The sequence below is a fragment of the Podarcis filfolensis genome (assembly GCF_964270895.1).
Source record: "Podarcis filfolensis genome assembly, chromosome: 2".
Lineage (NCBI taxonomy): Eukaryota > Metazoa > Chordata > Lepidosauria > Squamata > Lacertidae > Podarcis > Podarcis filfolensis.
In genome coordinates this window covers 122,894,145-122,913,793 of record NC_139605.1, presented here as the reverse complement: position 1 = coordinate 122,913,793, position 19,649 = coordinate 122,894,145, and the positions used below count along the sequence as shown (strand labels likewise).

Here is a 19,649-nt window from a genome sequence, read left to right as displayed (position 1 = left end):
GTCCAATTGTCACAAAAATTCCAGCTTCCACTTTAGTCAAATTTGTAATCCATAGGTCTTCAGGTCTCCACCTAAGGAGATCTCTCCACTCTTCAGTCACCAATTCAAACCAGAATTTCATCATCCAATACTTATTTTCCCTTGTAATCATCCTGTCAAGCCTCTGGTTTGATTTCTTGTTTTCCTTTGTGAGCATGATATCAGGCCTCTGGCTCTCCTTTGTCATTTGCAAAATTACAGCTCCTCCTTCCTTCTCCTCAGAAACAACATATGTCTCTTTCTCCACACTTTCAAGATTCTCAAAATTCTCTTTTTGTCCAGCTGCATGGGCTTCCTGAGTCAAGTCCTTATCAAATTCTGTAATGTTATTTACTGTTAAGTTCAGAGTTGTTACATTTGTAGCCAAAGCATCAATTTGGCCTTGTAACTTTCCCAGGAGAACAAATACTCTGTCCAGCCCAGCCTGAATTTTCCCTCTTCCAGCCATTCTTGTAGTGTCCCAGATCCCCCTCTAGAGGGATTTTGGTAACTTAGTATTCTTTCCAGTTAGAATCCAAAAGTCAAGTTAATTTGTATCAGTTCTTACTTATTTTCAACAAAATATAACCAAATTGCAACAAATATATCCAGCAGAGACAGCAGAAACAAAGTTCTTTTTTTCCTTTTTGACAGCTAATTTTGACAGCTGTCAAACTCCTCTGTATCTCCTCAGCAGGCTCTCTCACGGATCACTCCTGGGTCCGGGGGGGGGGGTGGCACTTCAACTCTCGAAATTAACTCTTATCCTCCAGTACAATTACTTATACTTGTATCGCCAAATCGTGAAATTAATATCTTTTGTCCACTAAAGAAGAAGAAATTCTCTCGACCTTAGTTAACTAGTCCTTGCTTTTGATTTTTTACAAGGCGGGGAGGCGGACTTCCTGTTTGCACCTTCCCCGATCGTGCCAAATTCCAAAGAAAATTTCCTTAAAAAGTCCAATTTCCGTACTACTCACGGGTTGTTACTTTTAGAGTCCGATTGTTCACAGGAAAAAGTCAGTGCCCTCCGACCACGGCTCGCGGCTTCACTCCACAGGAGAAGCAGTCGACTCTCAGCACCGCGCCGCTCACCCCGTCCCCCGTTCCGAAGCCTTTAAAAAGGCTCCTTCGCAGGTCGGGGGGGCGCAAATGGTGCACACGCCGCCATCTTATCTCTATTAGTTGGAAGTTGGAAGAGACCCCAGGGGTCATCTAGTCCAACCCCCTGCAATGCAAGCAAGAAACAGATCTTGGTCTGTTTGGTACAATGTTTGTTTGTTACTGTTGTTTATTAAAGAATCTTAGGAGCTCAAGGTGGTGTACATGGTTCTCCTCCCAACAACCCTGTGAGGTGGGTTAGGCTGAGAAATGGTGACCAGTTCAAGGTCATACCCAGTGAGCTTCATGGCTGAGTTCATGGGATTTGAACCTTGATCTCCCAGGTCACAGTTCAACACTAACCATTGCACCATACTGGCTCTCTTGAGTAACTCTTCTCCTTCAATGCCATGACTGCAAACCACAGGTTAGCATAGCATGGCAAAGGAAAAGGTGGTCTAATTTCTGCCTCTCCAGTATTGAGCTAGACTTGCCATTTGTATCCAAGCTGCCTTTTGCCTTCTGCAGCGGATGTATGCTCTTCCCCCTCTTAAAGCATCACACAACACCTGCACACCTGTTTAAATCATCTCCCACGCAGATGCAGAATTGCTTCAGGCTCCTTCAAGCTGAAGTCTTTCTTTGCATGTCTTGTACGCCAACTCTCTCCCCCTTCCTCTGCAGCAAAGACCTGGCTTGCATTTCACAAACAGGGGACCAGCTGGCCTTTTATTGCTTTCTTGAAAGGGCGGGTTGGTGCCCCGGCTGGCCAAGGGAATAGCAATTGCGCATAAAGAGCCACTTAGCCAATTCCCAGGCTGGCACTCCAAAGCAGAGAGATCTGTGCTGCAGGCTAGGCTGGGACAACAAGTAAGAGTCAAAAGAGAAGAAGACAAAGCCATCTGCTTTCTTCTTGCTTCTCAATGGTCTCGTCATTCCTTGCAGAGGCTAAGAAGTCAGCGCTCTCCTCCTTAACAGAATGCATCCCAGAGGGGGGATTATTTTGCTTTGCACAGGCCTTGCCTCCTTAAAATAAAAATGCCATTGCTGGCTGTTCTCCCACAGGAAAGGATTTACATGACCCACAGATGCCTAGGGAAGGGTTTTCAATGGCAAAGATGCTCAGATATGCTCAGTGGCGCTGCTCAGCACCACCAGCGCAATGAACTGTGCATGGGAGGTGGGGAGTAGGATTCAGGTGCTCCTGGGCATGTGGAGGGGAGTTTGCCTAGGTCCTCTCAGCTATCTGTGCCTCCCCAGCAGTCTCCTCAAGCACAAACAAAGGGGAATGGTTTCAGTGGGATTTCACTCCAGCCGGCTGAGTTCCTACACCAGGAATCTGTTTGCTCTTATGGGCTTTGCTGCGGTGTTCTATTACCATGGCAACAGCCTGAGAGACTCAAGTTACTGAGCAGAGATGGACACATGTAGGGAGGAGGTATCTTTGTGTGTGATGCAGTCTTCCAAAAATGCCCAAGGCTCCTAAAAGCCACCGGGCCAGGAGATTACCCATTACCTGGCAGGTGATCTTTCTGCACAGTCCATCCTGGAAGTGCTTGTTCTCTATGTCAAGCCTCCCTACAGCCCCGTGCCGCTACAGAAGGGGCGAGGGAAGGGTGTCTGAGCAGGGGTGCTTCCAGACTGTCACTACTTTGGGGTTGGATTCAGCTGCCTTCTGGCAAATTCAGCTTGCACAGTTATAGTTGGTTGTGGGGGGGGGGGTAGGGTTTTGCACAAGAAGCCCACTTCCCCTAAAGATCAGACTTTATACATTAAGGGGAATGCACTGAGAAGTGTGGGATTGCACTTCTTTGGTGCAGCAGCAGCAGCAGCAGCATTTACCTTCCCAAGGAAGAAATCAGAATGACTGCTCAATAAGCAACTGCCATCACCTGACAACAGCTGCAAGGATGAATGCCCAATGGACAGGTCTTCTGCACAGGCTTCACTACCATTATAATCCACTTTTGGTCCAGTGCAGTTAACAGCCTTGGCTCTTTGTGGCAAGGAAAGGCAGTGTAGCACAGTAGTCAGAATGTCAGACTGGGACTGGGATCCTCAGCTGTGATTCTCACCAGGTGACCCTGAGTAACCTCGCAGCCTATCCTACCTCACAGGGTTGTTGTCAGGATAAAGTAGGCAGAGGTGGGTACAGTGGGAGGAAGGGTATGGTTTTTATATTTAAAAAGAATTAAAAATCCATATTTTTTTAGGAAATGAGATAGTATGAATGTCAGCACTTAATGTTTGTAAGGTGGCTATATTTCACCTCCACTGTTGGAGGCAGTGTGCCTCTGAGTCTCAGTTGCTGGGAATGACAAGTGCTGCTGAGCTCAGGTTCCACTCACTTGCCGGCTTCTCACAGGCATCTGGTTGGTCATTGTAACAACAGAGTAGATGGTTGTGGACAAGATGGACTGTTTCAAGAAGTGGCAGAAAGACATTTCTAAATTTGTCTGGCAGGGCAAGAAGCCAAGAATAAAATTTAAGATATTAACTGATGTAAAAGAAAGGGGTGGATTTGCCCTGCCAGACTTTAAACTTTATTATGAATCAGCAGCGTTCTGCTGGTTGAAAGATTGGCTACTTCTTGAGAACTCAGACATTTTGGATTTAGAAGGTTTTAACAATGTTTTTGGGTGGCATGCATATCTGTGATATGACAAGGTTAAAGCTCATAAAGCATTTAAAAACCATATTGTCAGAACAGCATTGTTTAATGTCTGGACAAGATGTAAAGATTTACTTGAAAATAAAACCCCAAGGTGGTTATCACTGATGGAAGCGAAGGCTCAGAAAAAGCTCAATATGGAGGCCAAATGGCCAAAATATTGTGAGATTTTGGAACAAGAAGGTGACAAATTGAAATTGCAGAGTTTTGAGAAACTAAAAGATAAAGTGCGAGACTGGCTTCATTACTTTCAGATAATGGAGGCTTATAATTTAGACAAGAAAATTGGCTTCCAGGTGGAAAAATCCAAACTAGAAACAGAACTGTTAGAACCCAAAACTAAGATACTATCAAGAATGTATAACTTGCTGTTGAAATGGAATACTCAGGATGAAACAGTTAAATCTGCTATGATTAAATGGGCACAAGATGTTGGACATAACATTATGTTTGCTGACTGGGAACAGTTGTGGACCACAGGTATGAAATTTACGGCATGCAATGCCTTAAGAGAAAATATTATGAAAATGATATATAGGTGGTACATGACCCCAGTCAAGCTTGCAAAAATTTACCATTTGCCCGATAATAAATGTTGGAAATGTAAAGATAATGAAGGTACATTTTTTCACCTTTGGTGGACGTGCCCTAGGATTAAGGCTTTCTGGGAAATGATTTATAATGAATTGAAAAAGGTATTTAAATATACCTTCGTGAAGAAACCAGAGGCCTTTCTCTTGGGCATGGTCGGCCAACTGGTGTTAAAAAAGGATAGAACTTTCTTTATGTATGCTACAACAGCAGCAAGAATACTCATCGCAAAGTATTGGAAGACGCAAGATCTACCCACTCTGGAAGAATGGCAAATGAAGTTGACTGACTTTATGGGATTGGCAGAATTGACTGGCAGAATCCGTGACCAGGGAGAAGAGTCGGCAGAAGAAGAATGGAAGAAATTCAAAGACTATTTGCAAAAATACTGTAATATTAAGGAATGTTGAGTGATGTTGGATTGAAATTAAGTGGTTTCTAGCTGTAATGGTACAAAAGAATATGAAAAAATAGTTCTTTTTTCTTTGTATATAAGTAAAAGTTTAAGTTACAATAATTTAAGAAGATGGATAGAAAATAAGGGGTTTTTAGCTGTAATGCTATGAGATAAGGATTTGCTGGATAAACAATTTGAACTGGAATACAAGAAGGGGAGGCATGAGGAGGTCAGGGAAATATGTTATTGAAAAATAAGTTATGAAACTTATGTGCTTTTATTATTTTTTCTTTTTAATTTTTTTTCTTTGTTTGTATAAAATGGAAAATTCTAATAAATATCTTATATAAAAAAACAACAACAGAGTAGATGGGACTCCTTTGGCCTGATCTAGCAGGGCTCTTTTTACATTCTTAGAATGCACATTCTTATTGGTCACATTGCCTGGAATACGACTTCCAAGTCTCACACACACGCCTGGAAGAGACTGAGGCTGAAGATGTTAACCCTGCCTGCTTTAGGAATCACTCAGTTACCTGGGATTCTGCTGGATTTGGAAGAGCTGGTTGGGATTTCTGAATTGTGTTGAGAACATGCTGTATGTGCAAAAGGTCCCAGGGTTCAGTCCTCAGCATCACTAAAGTAGGGCTAGGAAAGACTCCTGCCTGAAGCCCTGGAGAGGCACTGCTGATCAGGGATAGCCAATTCTGAACGAGATAGACTAACAATCCAAGTCATTATAAAACAGTTCCATATGCTCCTTTGTCTAGGAGCTTCGAAGACGTTCATGCATACATCAGTGTCACACTGCAGCATTTCAAAGACTTTCTTTCCACTTTGCAGATCCAGATGGCTCTGAGTCAGGGCAACGTTGAAGGAGGGGGAAGATGCATTTTCCTGGCCAGCTACAAGGCTGAGAAATGACTGAGGAGCCCCCTAATGCCATTGCAGGGCCTTGAGCGTGTTAACCAGCACCTGGCAATCGGATTAGGGACTGCAAATTCAATTACAGAGCCCAGGCTCATGCATTTGAGCAATTACTGCTGCCTCCGATCGAGTCACATGAATCTTGGAAGCAAGTCATGCGGAAGAACATGAAGGGCTGGAAAACCAGTGATACCACTGCGCATGTAGCATCACCCACTGGGAGTGAAGCAGTGCAAGAATTATAATGACTAGTGAGCATGGCCAATGGTCAGCGATGATGAGGGTTGAGGTCAAACACCACCTGGACAGCAGAACATTGGCTGCTCCAGCCTAATGAGCAGCCTTGGGCCAAGGCCTCTTTCAGCACAATCTCCCTCACAGGGTTGTTGTAAAGATAAGTCAGGCGGAAGAGAGAACAACGGATGCTGGCCTGAGTTCTCTAGCTAAAAGAGCAGGATGGAGATGGTGATAATTTGGCATAAGTGTCTCTGGGCTGAAGCCATCCCCAAATAGTATGGGATCTCAAAGAGATCTGTTTTGACAAGTCTCCAGCAATGTGGGGAATAATACAGCAGCAAATGTTTTGCTCTGTGAGAACAAAGAGCAGCCCTGAGCTCTGTATAATGAACAGGGTTTTAATTAAGCAAGCTGATAAAACATTAGAAAATAAAGACTGCACCGGAGAAAGGGGGAGATGGCCCATGAATTTCCTGGAGAGTCTTTCCTAACACAGAAGCAGGCAAAAGAGGAAGGCTGCCACGTAGGATTGACAGCAACCATCCAACAACGGCTAATTGCCAATTTTATATAACAAACCAGGGGTAGAGGTGGGGGTTCCTGGAGTTACCACTTTCTGCCATATGTAGGGGGAGGGCTGCATATGGGAGCTGGCATCTGGCAACATCAGGAGGGCCAAAAGTTTCCCATCCCTCTTGTAAGCCATGGTGCTAGCTGCTGTACATGTTTTAAGATGCCTCCAGACGTTCAGTATTTTGTGGAAGGGATTGAAGTATATATCCAAGCTTCAGGTTTGTGTATTTAAAGTGGATTAAATAAGTCTGTCAATTGTTAAGGCTATCAGGGCTCATCCAGACCTCCTTCCGTGCCATGTTTCTAAGACCAAGTCTGCACTTTAAAGCTCTGTGTCCGAGTGCTTCCTCCCCCATCCACCCCAACCAGCGCTTACCTCAAGAAAACCCTCCCTTTACTGCTGAACCAGTAAATGGCAATTCACAGAAAACCCCAATTCAGCATTACTGTAAAGAGTAGGTTTTCCTTGGGAAAGTGGTGGGGCAAAAGGCAAAACAAGGCTTGGACACAGACAGGGAAAGCATGCATCTGTGCCCATAAAGTGTGGGGCAAAAGGTAAGTGTGGATGAGCCCCCCGTGGCTACTAGCCTCAATGGCTACACTCTGCCCCCAAAGTCAGAAGCAGCAATGCTTCCAAATCCCAGCTGCTGGAAACTACAGTAGGGGAGAAGGCTGCTCTTGCACTCACGTCCTGCTTGCAGGTTTCCCACAGGTATCTGGCTGGCCACTGTGAGAACAGAATGCTGGACTAGATGGGCCACTGGTCAGATCCAAGAGGTTATTCATATACCCTTATGTTTAAAGGGCTCTCGTGCAACAAAAAGCAACAGGGAAGTGCACTGAAAAGTGTAGGAGGAACAACTGAATAACACCCCACAAGCAAATCAGGATAAATCTTTGGAGGTCTTTGGAGGTCTTTAAGCAGAGGCTTGACAACCATATGTCAGGAGTGCTCTGATGGTGTTTCCTGCTTGGCAGGGGGTTGGACTCGATGGCCCTTGTGGTCTCTTCCAACTCTATGATTCTATGATTCTATGAAATGCTCATCATGGTATAAAGGTAAAGGGTCCATTAGGTCCCGTCGTGACCGACGCTGGGGTTGCAGTGCTCTTCTCGCTTTATTGGCCGAGGGAGCCGGTGTACAGCTTCCGGGTCATGTGGCCAGCATGACTAAGCTGCTTCTGGTGAACCAGAGCAGCACACGGAAATGCCGTTTACCTTCCCGCCGGAGTGGTACCTATTTATCTACTTGCACTTTGATGTGCTTTCGAACCACTAGGTTGGCAGGAGCAGGGACTGAGCAATGGGATCTCACCCCGTCGCAGGGATTCGAACCACTGACCTACTGATCTGCAAGACCTAGGCTCTGTGGTTTAACCCACAGCGCCACCCGTGTCCCTCATCGTGGTATAGCTGCCCCTTAAACAAATCAGAACAAATGCTCAATGAAGACCAGACACAGTCTACCTCCATGTAAGGTACATCCAAGCAAATCAGGATGAATGCTCAAAAACAGGTTGCTCGGAGGAGCCCCTGGTTTCAACTTGCACTTCATCTAACACAGCAGCCGGTGCTTCACAGTAAGAACAATAAGTAATAATACTCATTATAATGTGTGGTCCGGCACCAGTTCTATATCCAAGGCACAGCAAAGCTCATGACAACTTGGATTATGGCATCACACATTCTATCAGCCTGCATTTTATGTGAATAATCATCACCTTGGCTGGGCCGGTGAGGGGGATTGGGCGACGTCGCCCAGAGCAGACTTTCCGGTTCCACTGCCTCATGATTGATTCATTGGCCAGAGCATCTCCCTCGCCGGCTGTCAAGCCAGCCTCCCATCCTGAGCAATTTACACAGCAAGGCTGTAATCTGGGCCCACTATCTTTTCAATTAGCCAGGAAAGGTGGAAGGCAAGCTGTGATGCCACTGAAGGATGGGGTGGGGGGGACAAGAAACAGAATGGGTGTTTAAAGTGCTTCGGAGCCAACAGCAAGGGCAAAGTCAAGGAGACATTAGTCTGAGATGTGCTGCACTTAGAAGATGCTCTCCCAAAGCACAGCCCACCCGGTTCCTTCCTATTTCATCCCATAGGATCAGGAGTGGGCAGGGGATTCTGTTTGAGCATGATCTGTGGCAGGGAGCACAGTGGGTGGAGGCAGAGCCCAAAAGGGGTACACCACCCCCTCTCTCTGCCCCCTCTCCTCTCTGTCTCCCATTTTTTCCTTCTTTCTACCACTATGAAATTAGGCCAGAGGTAGGGAAACTGTGGCCTTTCAGATGCTGGTGGAACTTCAGCTCCCATCATCCCTGACTTCTGGTCATGTTGGCTGGGGCTGATGGGAGCTGGAGCCCCACAGTATCTCTGAAGGTCCATAGGTTCCTCATTCTGGCATTTGAGAAAGCAACAAAGAAGTCTGTTGTGGGCTGCATCTGACTCAATGGGGGTTACATGTGGGCAGATATGCATAGGATTGCACTGTCAGCAAACTCTCAGAAGGCAGAGAGTTAGTTAGGCTGCAATCCTACACCTGCTTACTCAGGAGTAAGTCCCATTGAACTCTGGAAGTTGAAATCGAGAGAGAGAATAACTTGCCTTTGGCCCCCTTGGCCCCCTCATAAGTTCATGGCAGAGGTGAGATGCAAATCAGGGACTCCAACTTTTGTAGCTTACTCGAAGGCACTGCTCCATATCTCTTACTGAGATTGCTGGCATTAGCTTTCTTGTGGTCAGGGCCAGACTCCTTCCATGTGTCCATGTAGAATCAGTTATGCAAAAGTATGCAAATGTGATGGGCTTGCACAAACAAAACACATCTTTCAGAATCCAGCTCCTCTTAACAGTGGGGCAGCCTCTTCCATGGTGAGTGTTTTGGAGCCACAGAAGAATTCAATCGTTCCCCTTATTTGGTTTATTGGGAATAAACAGAAGAAAGTCCTTTCCTGGGCTTGAGTCCGACCCTTCGCTGCAAGCTTCTGACCATTAATTAATTATATATAGATTTTGTATATGAAGTATCAGTCCTTCATTCTGCTTAGAAACACAATCTTATACAAACAGGATTCTAGTGACATTAAAGTGGTACTTAAAGCCATCACCTTAATGGCCCTATAATCATACTAAATTATCATATAAAGCAACTATGCTTTATAGGTATCATTTAAAAAAGAAAAGGCATATCCTTGCCCCCCAAAGCTTACCATCTAAAATTTCAAGTGAGGGAGGGTAGTCGACAGAGTCAAGTATAATGGGCAAAGAGCAGTGTAAACACAGTTACATGTACTAAGGGTTGATTTCTATAACAGGTGAGGATTAATAGCTTTGAAGGATAAAAAGGATTTTCAGGAGGGATTTCAAGGGCAAGAGAATAGGCATTCTGAAGGAGAGCTGCGGGCATCAGAGGCAGCTTAATTAGAGCTGGGAGGTTAGTCTGACTCTTCGCTATTGCTCCTCTCTTGAGTGTGTGAGGGTGTGTGAGTAAGAGGCAGCAACAGAGAATGCACAGAGTGCATTTCCAGAACCAATGACTCCACGCACACCAGGACTAGAGAGGAGGGGCACACAGGGGATCTTCAGAAGTGCATCTGGCAAGACAGCCTCCACTTTCTGAAATCTGCTCTTCTGTGCAGGAGGTGCAGAAGCACCCCCACCCTCTTTTTGAATCTGGCCCTAAAGGTATTGGAAGCCCCAGCACAACACCGTTGTCTTGCAGCTTGTCCACACCTCCCAAAAGAGAATAGAGTTAATTGCACAAATTAAAGTGCTATTTCCCTTGACTGCACAATTTTTTCACATAGCAAAAGATCAGCAACTTCCACAAGGTGCAAGAAACATTTAGTCAGCCCAATTTCTAATATGCTTCCTCCCCAAGGGCTTTGGGTTGGTAACAACACCTGGAACACCCACTGTCCAAAACCAGTTAAAAGGAATAAAGGAAATACACAATGCATCCCAATGCATGTTTACTCAGAGGTAAGTTCAGGGCCAGCCCACGAGGCTAACCACAAAATGGCACCCCTCTCCAGGGAAGAAGGAGTGAGTGAAGGTCTAAATTGGGAACAGAAGGGGGAGAATCAATCAACCTTACATGAACATTGAAGTGGGAATCAAAGGCCATCATGGGAGGAAAATCATACCAGGTGAGTGCAGAGCCCAGAAGACCACAGTGGGCACCTCTGTCATTTCCTCCCTAGTGGTGAGAGGAGACCAGCAGCACATCCTATTTGCCAGGAAGTCACTATAGAGGTGGTATTGGGTTGGCTGCCAAGGAAATGGCAGATCTGGCCTCTAAGGAGAGTGCTGCAGCTGTCACTGCCATCATGGCGGCATTCATTGGAGGCCGGATCTGCTGCCCCTATGGATCCTGCCACTTGAGGCTGTCGCCTCACCTTGCCTCATCGGTGGGGCCAGCCCTATGTAAACCCCACAAAGGGGCTCAATGGGGCTGGCTCACAGTTCAAGTGTATAGGATTGCAGCCTCTATGATTCTTAAGTGTCATACTTTGATGTCATAAAGGACATAAGCACTGAGTTGGGAGAGACCTAAAGGCTAGCATAAGTTGCTCCAAGCAATTAGCAAAGGACTGTAGCTCAGTGGCAGAGTGCCAGCTCTGCACGCTGAAGATCCCAGGTTCAATCCCCAGAATCTCCAGGTGGGGCTGTCAAAAACCCTGGAATAGTCACTGCCAATCCATGCTTGTTTGGAATCTCTGTATTTCAAGGCAGTTGTGGAACAAGTAAAGGTGAATGGGTGGCTATTGAAATATACTCAGAGTCGCACAGTAATTTCATTCTCTTTATTGCAGCTCGTAGAACAGAAGTTAAGTTTCCCCCAAAACCTCAGGCTTTATATACATTATTTACACAATGGGTCCCGTCTGATTGGCTGATTCTGCTTTCATCCTGGAACCTGACTGGGCTGCTCCTGCAGGCCAATCAGTTGTTGCATTCTAGGATCCTACCTGCCTATTGTTCTAGGATCCAAGCTTAGTACATAACAGTTATCATCCTTTTTATCTTCTGGAAATCATTTTAGGGTCACATGGCAAGCAAAATACTGTGCCAGATCTATGAATGATCTAATATGGCAATTCTCCTCATGTTCTTATTACTGTATTCCAGAGTACAAGAAACATAGTTCTACTGTTTGTATATGAGAATTTATAGCAAAGCATGGCTTTCTATCAGCTGAACCAAGGCTGTTTTTATGGCTGTCTCCATATTGTTTATATATTGCTCAGTGAATGTATTACTTGGTTTATTACAATGGCTTTAAATATTGCTGTGCACTGCTTTGAGCATTTGGTGTTTTGTTGTGTGTGTGTGTGTGTGTGTTTTTGAAAGGCAGCAAACATAAAAAAATAAAGGCTATTCTCAAGCCCCTTCCACACAGTAGGAGCTTTGCTGGATCAGGCCAGTAGCCCATCTAGTCCAGCATCCTGTTCTCTCAGACCAACCAGACACCCATGGGAAGACCACAAGCAAGACCAGGATGCAAGAACCCTCTCCCCTCCTGCAAGTTCCAGCAACTGCCTCTGACAGGGGAGGCAGAACAAAGCCATCCTGACTAGTAGCCATTCATAGCCTTACCCTCCATGAGTTTGTCTAATCTTCTTTCAAAGCCAGCTGGCCATCACTGCCTCTTGCATGAACAAATTCAATTGTTTAACTATGTGCTATTTGAAGAAGGGTTTCCTTTTATCTGCCCTGAATCTTCCAACGTTCAGCTTCACCGGATGTCCACCAGTTCTAGTGCTAAGTTACTAAAGACAAGGAGGCCCATCTGCCCAGATCAGATGACATTTACTGTCCAGATACTGATTAGTAGAGGGTGGGGAGACAACCAATTAAGAAAAACTCAGCCACATATCAGAAGCAGCAAAGAGCACACACATTTGTTATTTTGATAAATGACATACCGCTAGGGAGGAAAGTGCTTGCTGTATCATGCATTAAAGAAGAAGAAGAAGAAGAAGAAGAAGAAGAAGAAGAAGAAGAAGAAGAAGAAGGAGGAGGAGGAGGAGGAGGAGGAGGAGGAGGAGGAGGAGGAGGAGGAGGAGGAGGAGAATTTGGACTTCATTTCCCTCCTTTCACTCCCCTTAAGGAGTCTCAAAGTGGCTAACAATCTCCTTTCCCTTCCTCCCCCACAACTAACACTCTGTGAGGTGAGTGAGGCTGAGAGACTTCAGAGAAGTGTGACTAGCCCAAGGTCACCCAGCAGCTGCATGTGGAGGAGCAGGGAATCAAACCCGGTTCACCAGATTATGAGTCCACCACTTTTCAAATTAACGTGGGCAGCTGCAGCATGTGAAGCAGCAAGTGGTGGCCTAGAGAAGACTCCGCGTTCCTGTGCATGCATCAAAACACACGTGCACTGGAGGACTAAAGATGAGCGCATGCCTGCCCCACATGGAGACTCAACTTCCAGAGACCGTACATTCTAGTAAGCAGATGAACAACCCTAGTGAAACATCAAGTGATCATCACTAATCATTAGCAAGCAAACAATAAGGTGGTCAACTCGGCCATTGCTATTATATACATGCATAGCCATATCTTACTATATAATAATTTTACAAAAAAAGAGTTGTCATGCTGCTGTTTGTGTGGCCACCACTAGGTGGCCACACAAACTGCAGCATGACAACATTGGACACGCAACTGAGTGGAGCAGGAAGGGCAGCAGTAGAAGCAAGCAGGCAAGCAGAGTGAGCAGGTTTGAAATGGCCCATCAGGCCTTCCCATGTTCCCCGTAGTCGTCGTGGCTGCCACACACCAGCCCACTTGCTTATTTGCTCACATGTGTGCATAACAAGGTGAGGCAAGCCTGGGGTCCAAGCAAGCAGGTGTCCTGGCTGAGTGAGAGAGGGTGGTCCAATGGCATGAGCAAGAGGGCAGCTGGGAAGGCAGCACAGGCAAGCCTTCATGCGCTCCCCACCACTGTCAGCTCACCACAGGTTGAAGTCTATCTCCCCTTAGTGTGCTGCCGGCAGAAGGGAGTATGCATTTCAAAATGTGCACTTCATTTGGGCAGCACCGGAGGGAGAAGGAAAGAAAGTCTGTCTCCTCTTCATTCCTTTCTCCTCTGTGAACTGTTGGGGGAGGGGTAGCTTTGGGGATTGGAGGAGAGGGGGCTAAAGGAGATTGAGTGGGTGAGGGTTGAAGGGTCTGAGAGGGAGGAAAGGGAAGTGTGGTGAGCACAGCAAACATGGCTGGCAGCGTATCTGATCGATAAGCCTGGCCTTCTAAGGCTGCTGTGAGGATATTCTTCAAGAGCCCTATAAGGCAAGTTGCTATAATTGTTTTATTATTAGTTGATGTTGATGATGATGATGATGATTTCTTGCCCACCCTTCACCATAAGGTGCAAGGGTACGTTACAGCTATTTGAAAATGCGATGTCTAAAACAAATTAAAACAGATTACAGTTACAAGGATAGAATGGGTCCTAACATATATATCTCAGGTGTTGATGACCAGCATTAAGAGGTGCAGAGGTGCATCCTCAAAAACAGGCATAGGCAAACTCGGCCCTCCAGATGTTTTGGGACTACAGTTCCTATCACCCCTGACCACTGGTCCTGTTAGCTAGGGATCATGGGAGTTGTAGTCCCAAAACATCTGAAGGGCCGAGTTTGCCTATGCCTGCTCTAAAAGATGAAGGTGCCAAATGCACTGGCAGGGGTGGGGAATTCTCCACTTCCTATATTATCACCCTGGGTCCCTAAATGCAGCAGAGGACAGAGTAGAAAAAAATGTGAGGCTCTAAGAAACATCCTGCCTCTCCCCCAAACCATAAAAACTGGATCAGAATCAGTGGTGTGTGTGTGTGTGTGTGTGTGTGTGTGTGTGTGTGTGTGTGTGATTGCACACTTCCCTCCTGCTGCTGAGGAATATCAGTAGCAGATGGCAGCACACAGGCACAAGCCATGAAGGCTGGAGAAATTGTGCAAGCTGCAGTTGAAAGCAAAGCCACATTCTCCTCAGTGTTCCTCCCCTTTGGGCCCAGATTTGCCCCCCACCTCTCCAAGGAGCCTCTCATTTCTAGGGACCCCAGTCATGGAGAAGAGAGGCAAAGGTGACCCTCAAACCCACTGCAAGGTCTCAAGTTGGAAACATCGCCGTGCAACTTACTTTCCCTCCCAGTAGCGTTACTAGGTAACTGCAGAAAGTTGACTTGCAGCATTTTAGCGCAACAAGCATGTGAGCGATGGCAGAGAGGTCCCTTTGTGTTTGTAATGAGCTGTTCGTTCCGCCCCACACCCACCAGGGTCCCTACACTTGTCACACTCTGGTGGCAGGCACCTTGTGTGGGCACCAGTCCTGATCGTGATCAGCCGCATTGTGCGAGTAGAACGCTAAACAGCATGTTAGCTGGGGGGACGGGACTTCACAAGCTGCTGCCTCGCAACCGTCTTGCAAGCTGCTTTAACTCCGCTCAGCATTGATATGCTTTCCTTAGGAAGGGAAGGAAGTTTCCAGACAAGAAATTGCACCCATATCCTTCCACACCAGGAGTTCTGCTTGAAGAAACTCCCTGCAAGAGACCCAAGGCCTGGAAGATGCAGCCACAAGGGCAGGACTTTGGGGAAGAAGTGTGTAGCAGCGCTTAGCAGACTGAGCCGGGATGGGTGGATGAAAGGGCGGGGGGGGAGCGCAGGGCTGGGTCACCACTAGGGATGGGGGAGGAGTTCAGTTCGCGTTCAAAGGCACACTCACCTAAGCTGCAGTTTCCGAAACAATGTGCGAACCGGAACACAGCTATCCTTCAACTTGTAGAAGCAAGCGCTTCTGAAAATTTTGCACTTCTTAGCAGAATGTGTATAAAAATACACACGCTAGGGTAAAATAGACATCAAAGGCATAGCACATGAAGGTACATCAGGGGAAATTGCAAAAATGTCTATAATGGGGAAAATGGCATAAAATCATAGATTCATAGGGTTGGAAAGGACCCCAAGGGTCATCTAGTCCAACCCCCTGCAATGCAGGAATCTCAGCTAGATCATACATCACAGCTGGCCATCCAGCCTCTGTTTAAAAACCTCCAAGGAAGGCGAGTCCACCACCTCCCAAGGGAGTCCCTTCTGCTGCTGAACAGCTCTTACTGTCAGAAAGTTTTTCCTAATGTTTAGTCAGAATCTCCTTTCTTGTAACATGAAGCTATTGGTTTAGGTCCCCCCCTCCAGAGCAGCAGAAGTCAAGCACCATCCCTCCTCCATGTGACAGCGCTTGAGATATTGGAAGATGGCTATCGTATCTCCACCCAGTCACCTCTTTTCCAGGTTTAACATACCCGGTTCCCTCAATCATTCCTCATAAGGCTTGGTTTCCAGATCATCTTGGTCGCCCTCCTCTGTACATGTTCCAGCTTGTCAATATTCTTAAACTGTGGTGCCCAGAACTGGACACAGTAGTCCAGGTGTGGTCTGACCAAAACAGTATAGAGCAAGACTAACAAGTCACTTGATTGGGACGCTAGACTTCTGTTGATGCAGACCATATACAATATGTAAAAACATGTGTATATAAGGAGAAATTCACACTATAATGCTGATGATTTTATGTTGGATTTTGTTAAAACAAACTGCAAACTTTTGCGGCAATGTGGAGAGTGAAAGCAACATTTGAAAAATGCAAAACTCCGAGAAACCAAAACTGACAGTTTTTCACATCCCTACTCCCCACATTCTGAAGCATAAGGGCACACACCCATCGAAGGACACATACGCACCCCACTAAGTCCAGTGGCTACAATGACCTTACGACACCGTGGCATAGTTACTGTCTTGATTTATTTGGTAGAAGCAAAAGCTTTTTTTCAAATGCGGCCAGAGCTGATCTGGCCCAGTCAAGAAAAAAACTCTGCAAACTTGATCACACTTAAGGAAAACAGAAGGTTGCCTTGCTGTCCCTGATTTAAGAGGCACATTGTTCAAAGTTTTTTTAAAAAAAATTACACCTACTTTAAAGAGTTAAATACTCAGGAAAGAAAAAGATTCAAGGGGAGGGGCCTGTTCCCCTCTTGGTCACCCATTCAGACGAAGTGAAGGCGATGCAGTTCTGGAAAGAAGGGCCTCGTTCTAAATTAGATGCATCTGCCCTCAGTGACATTGTCACTGATGGGAATAGTGATGTCAATACTTCCAGGAAGAAGAAGAAATAGTTTGGGGGGGGGCGGATTAATGCTGCTCAAGCAGACCTCAATTAGGGCACAAAGAAGGAATAAACAAAGCAAACAGGGGGCCCCAAAACACCACTTTTGCACTGAAAGAGTGTCCCCACAGATCTCTGGTATTCCAGGGTAACCTTATTCCACTGATTCCCCACTCCATCTATCCCAGAGGAGAACCTGTGGCCCTCCAGATGTTGTTGGACTCCAGCTCACACCAGCCCCAGCCAGAATGGCCAGCTGGATGCCAAGCTGGGCCAACAGAAGGGGTCAGCATTGTTGGGCCTCCGCCAAGGCCGACGCCCTAGCAGGGAACCTCTGCTTACTTACTGCCTGCCCTGCCCCAAGTCCCCTGGCTGTGATCTTCCTACGATTCTATTGTTCTTCCTCCCCATCTTTGCCTGATTACTGCACTTTGGAAGCAGGGACAAGAGAAAGGCAGAGAAAGAACAGCAGCCTCCACAGTGGTGCGGAGGGAGAGCACAGAGGGTGCTCAGCCATGCATCTCACTGAGGCAACTTGGAGGAAATGTGGAGTATCAACCTTAACAGAATATAAAATAGAAATGCTCCCAATTTGCTTTCCTTGTGTTCTGTTCCAGTATCCCAGAGTAGTGTAGTGGCTAGAATCTTAGAATTATAGTTGGGAGGGACCAGGAGGGCATTCTAGCCCACCCCTTGCAGGAACCTTTTGCCCAACGTGGGGCTTGAACCCCCCACCCTGCGATGAGCTCCCATCTGTATTTGACTAAGCTGTGGGAGAACAGGGCTTGAATCCCCAATAATAGTAATAATAAATAATGTTATTATTTATATGCTGCCCATCTGACTGGGTTCCCCCAGACACTCTGGGCGGCTCCCAACAAAATATTAAAAAGACAATAAAACTTCAAACATTAAAAACTTCCTTGCACAGGACTGCCTTCAGATATCTTCTAAAAGTCAGATACAGTGGTACCTCGGGTTAAGATCTTAATTCATTCTGGAGGTCAGTTCTTAACCTGAAACTGTTCTTAACCTGAAGCACCACTTTAGCTAATGGGGCCTCCTGCTGCTGCTGCACCGCTGCTGCACAATTTCTGTTCTCATCCTGAAGCAAAGTTCTTAACCCAAGGTAATATTTCTGGGTTAGCAAAGTCTGTAACCTGAAGCGTATGTAACCCAAGGTACCACTGCAGTTGTTTATTTATTTGACATCTGATGGGAGGGCATTCCACAAGGAGGGTGCCACTGCCAAGAAGGCCCTCTTCTTGTAAACTCACTTCTTGCAGTGAGGGAACTGCCAGAAGGCCCTCGGAGCTGGATCTCAGTTCCAGGCTGGACAATGGGGGTGGAGCTGCTCCTTCAGGTATACTGGACCTAGGCAGCACCAACACTTTGAATTGTGCTCACAAACATACTGGGAGCCAGTGTACTTCGGACTGGTGTTATATGGTCCTGGTCACCAGTCTAGCTGCTGCATTCTGGATTATGTGCAGTTCCCTTCAAAGGTAGCCCCAGGTAGAGCACACTGCAGTAGTCCAAGCAGGAGAAAACCAGAGCATGCACCACTGGTGAGACAGTGTACAGGCAGGTAGGATCTCAGCCATCACACCAGATGTGATGCACACTGGGTGACTTTGGACCAGTCACTGTCGATTAGTTTAATCTAACCTAACCCACAGGGTTGTTGTTAGGATAAATAGAGCTGGCGGGGAGCACTGAGCTTCTTGGAGGAAAGGTGGAATATAAAACAGTGGTGCAGCAATAAAATTGCTAGCACATTTGCAAAGGTAAGCAGGGTCTGGTCTGGGTGGGGGTCTGGGGACTGAGATTCATGCATTCCAGAGAGTTGGACTAACTCTACAATTCCATGATTCTATGAAATGTAGAAAATTGTTAATCAAGTAAGTGGCTAGGCAGTGGCGACAGTGCCATGGAGGTGGACTCATTCAGGAAGAGCCCCCCACTGTATACATCTCCCCCCAAGAGCCCCTAAAATCTGTCGCAGACAATGTGTCTGCTCGGCTTACAAACAATGAAACTGCTGGTCTTTAAGGTGTCACAGTCTTCTTTATTTTTCCCTCAAGTACTATAGAATTTATTAACCATCACTAAGGTGCTTTTCAAAAGAAGAGGAAGGAGGAAGAGGAACATAAACCGTATAACATAACTTTGAGCACACCATTAGTGGGTTTTCCATCTTGAAAAGGCAGCCTGGCTGAAAGCTAGAAGCAGCCCCACCAACCCCCAGGTACAGGAGCACGTTCTAGTCCAGCTTTACAACAACTCAGAACTTCTATAGCACAAGCCTGTACCTGTCTGCTCAGAAGTAAACCCCACTGAGTTCAGTGGACAAACTCCTAGGTAATCCTAACCCCACTTACCTGGGTGCAAACTCCAATGAATTAATTAGAACTTGCTTCTGAGTAGACAGAGGGTACTGGTATTCAGCTAAGTCTTTACTCTGATCAAACCCACTGAAATTAATGGACATGGCCAAGTCAGCTCCATTCATTGCAATGGATCTGCTCAACTTAAAAACCAAGTTGAACGCCACCACACTTAGGACTGCACGGCAGGACTGCAGCCTCAGCCCAGGAAAATGACCACTCCCTGTTCTTACCTGAGGATGGGGCTGTGCATATGGGCCCGCTGGACTTGAAGAACCTCTGCCATGAGCAGAGAGGCACTGAGGACCTTCACTGTCCACAAGAGCCTTCAGGCTCCACCCTGTCAGTCCAGGAGGGCTTCGGCACCACCAGCCAGGGCCTAGTCCACTGTTTATTTTCTAAAAACATCCCGATATTTCTTCTTTCTTCACCACAACAAAGGGGTTGTCCCCCCCCCTTGCTTAAATGCTGGGTTGCTGCACAGGATGCAACCTGCGGTAGGGTTGTCAGGCCTTCTGTCCGCAAAAGCTTGTGAGTTGCGGTTGGGAGGGGCGCAAGGTAGAAAAGGTTCACAACCGCTAGCAAAGG

At 46.4% G+C, this 19,649-nt stretch overlaps 1 protein-coding gene and 1 long non-coding RNA gene across 9 annotated transcripts in view; one reads left to right on the top strand and one right to left on the bottom strand.

The window, feature by feature from the left end:
- The window catches only part of PDE1B (phosphodiesterase 1B), a 130,159-nt gene that overhangs the window by 40,677 nt on the left and 69,833 nt on the right, over positions 1-19,649 (bottom strand). The window contains exon 1 of one of the 8 annotated variants that reach the window (XM_083599770.1): positions 19,295-19,313. The exons of 6 other annotated variants lie outside the window; for them this stretch is intronic. The gene's annotated coding sequence lies outside the window, so the exon portion shown is untranslated. Of the gene's footprint in view, positions 1-3,467; positions 3,499-19,294; positions 19,314-19,649 lie in introns of those variants that run through there. One more of the 8 variants, XM_083599771.1, reaches the window with a different exon arrangement.
- On the top strand, positions 1,702-5,965 carry LOC310756165. The gene is made up of 2 exons (XR_014544739.1): positions 1,702-2,642; positions 5,622-5,965. It is a non-coding gene; the product is annotated as an uncharacterized lncRNA (long non-coding RNA).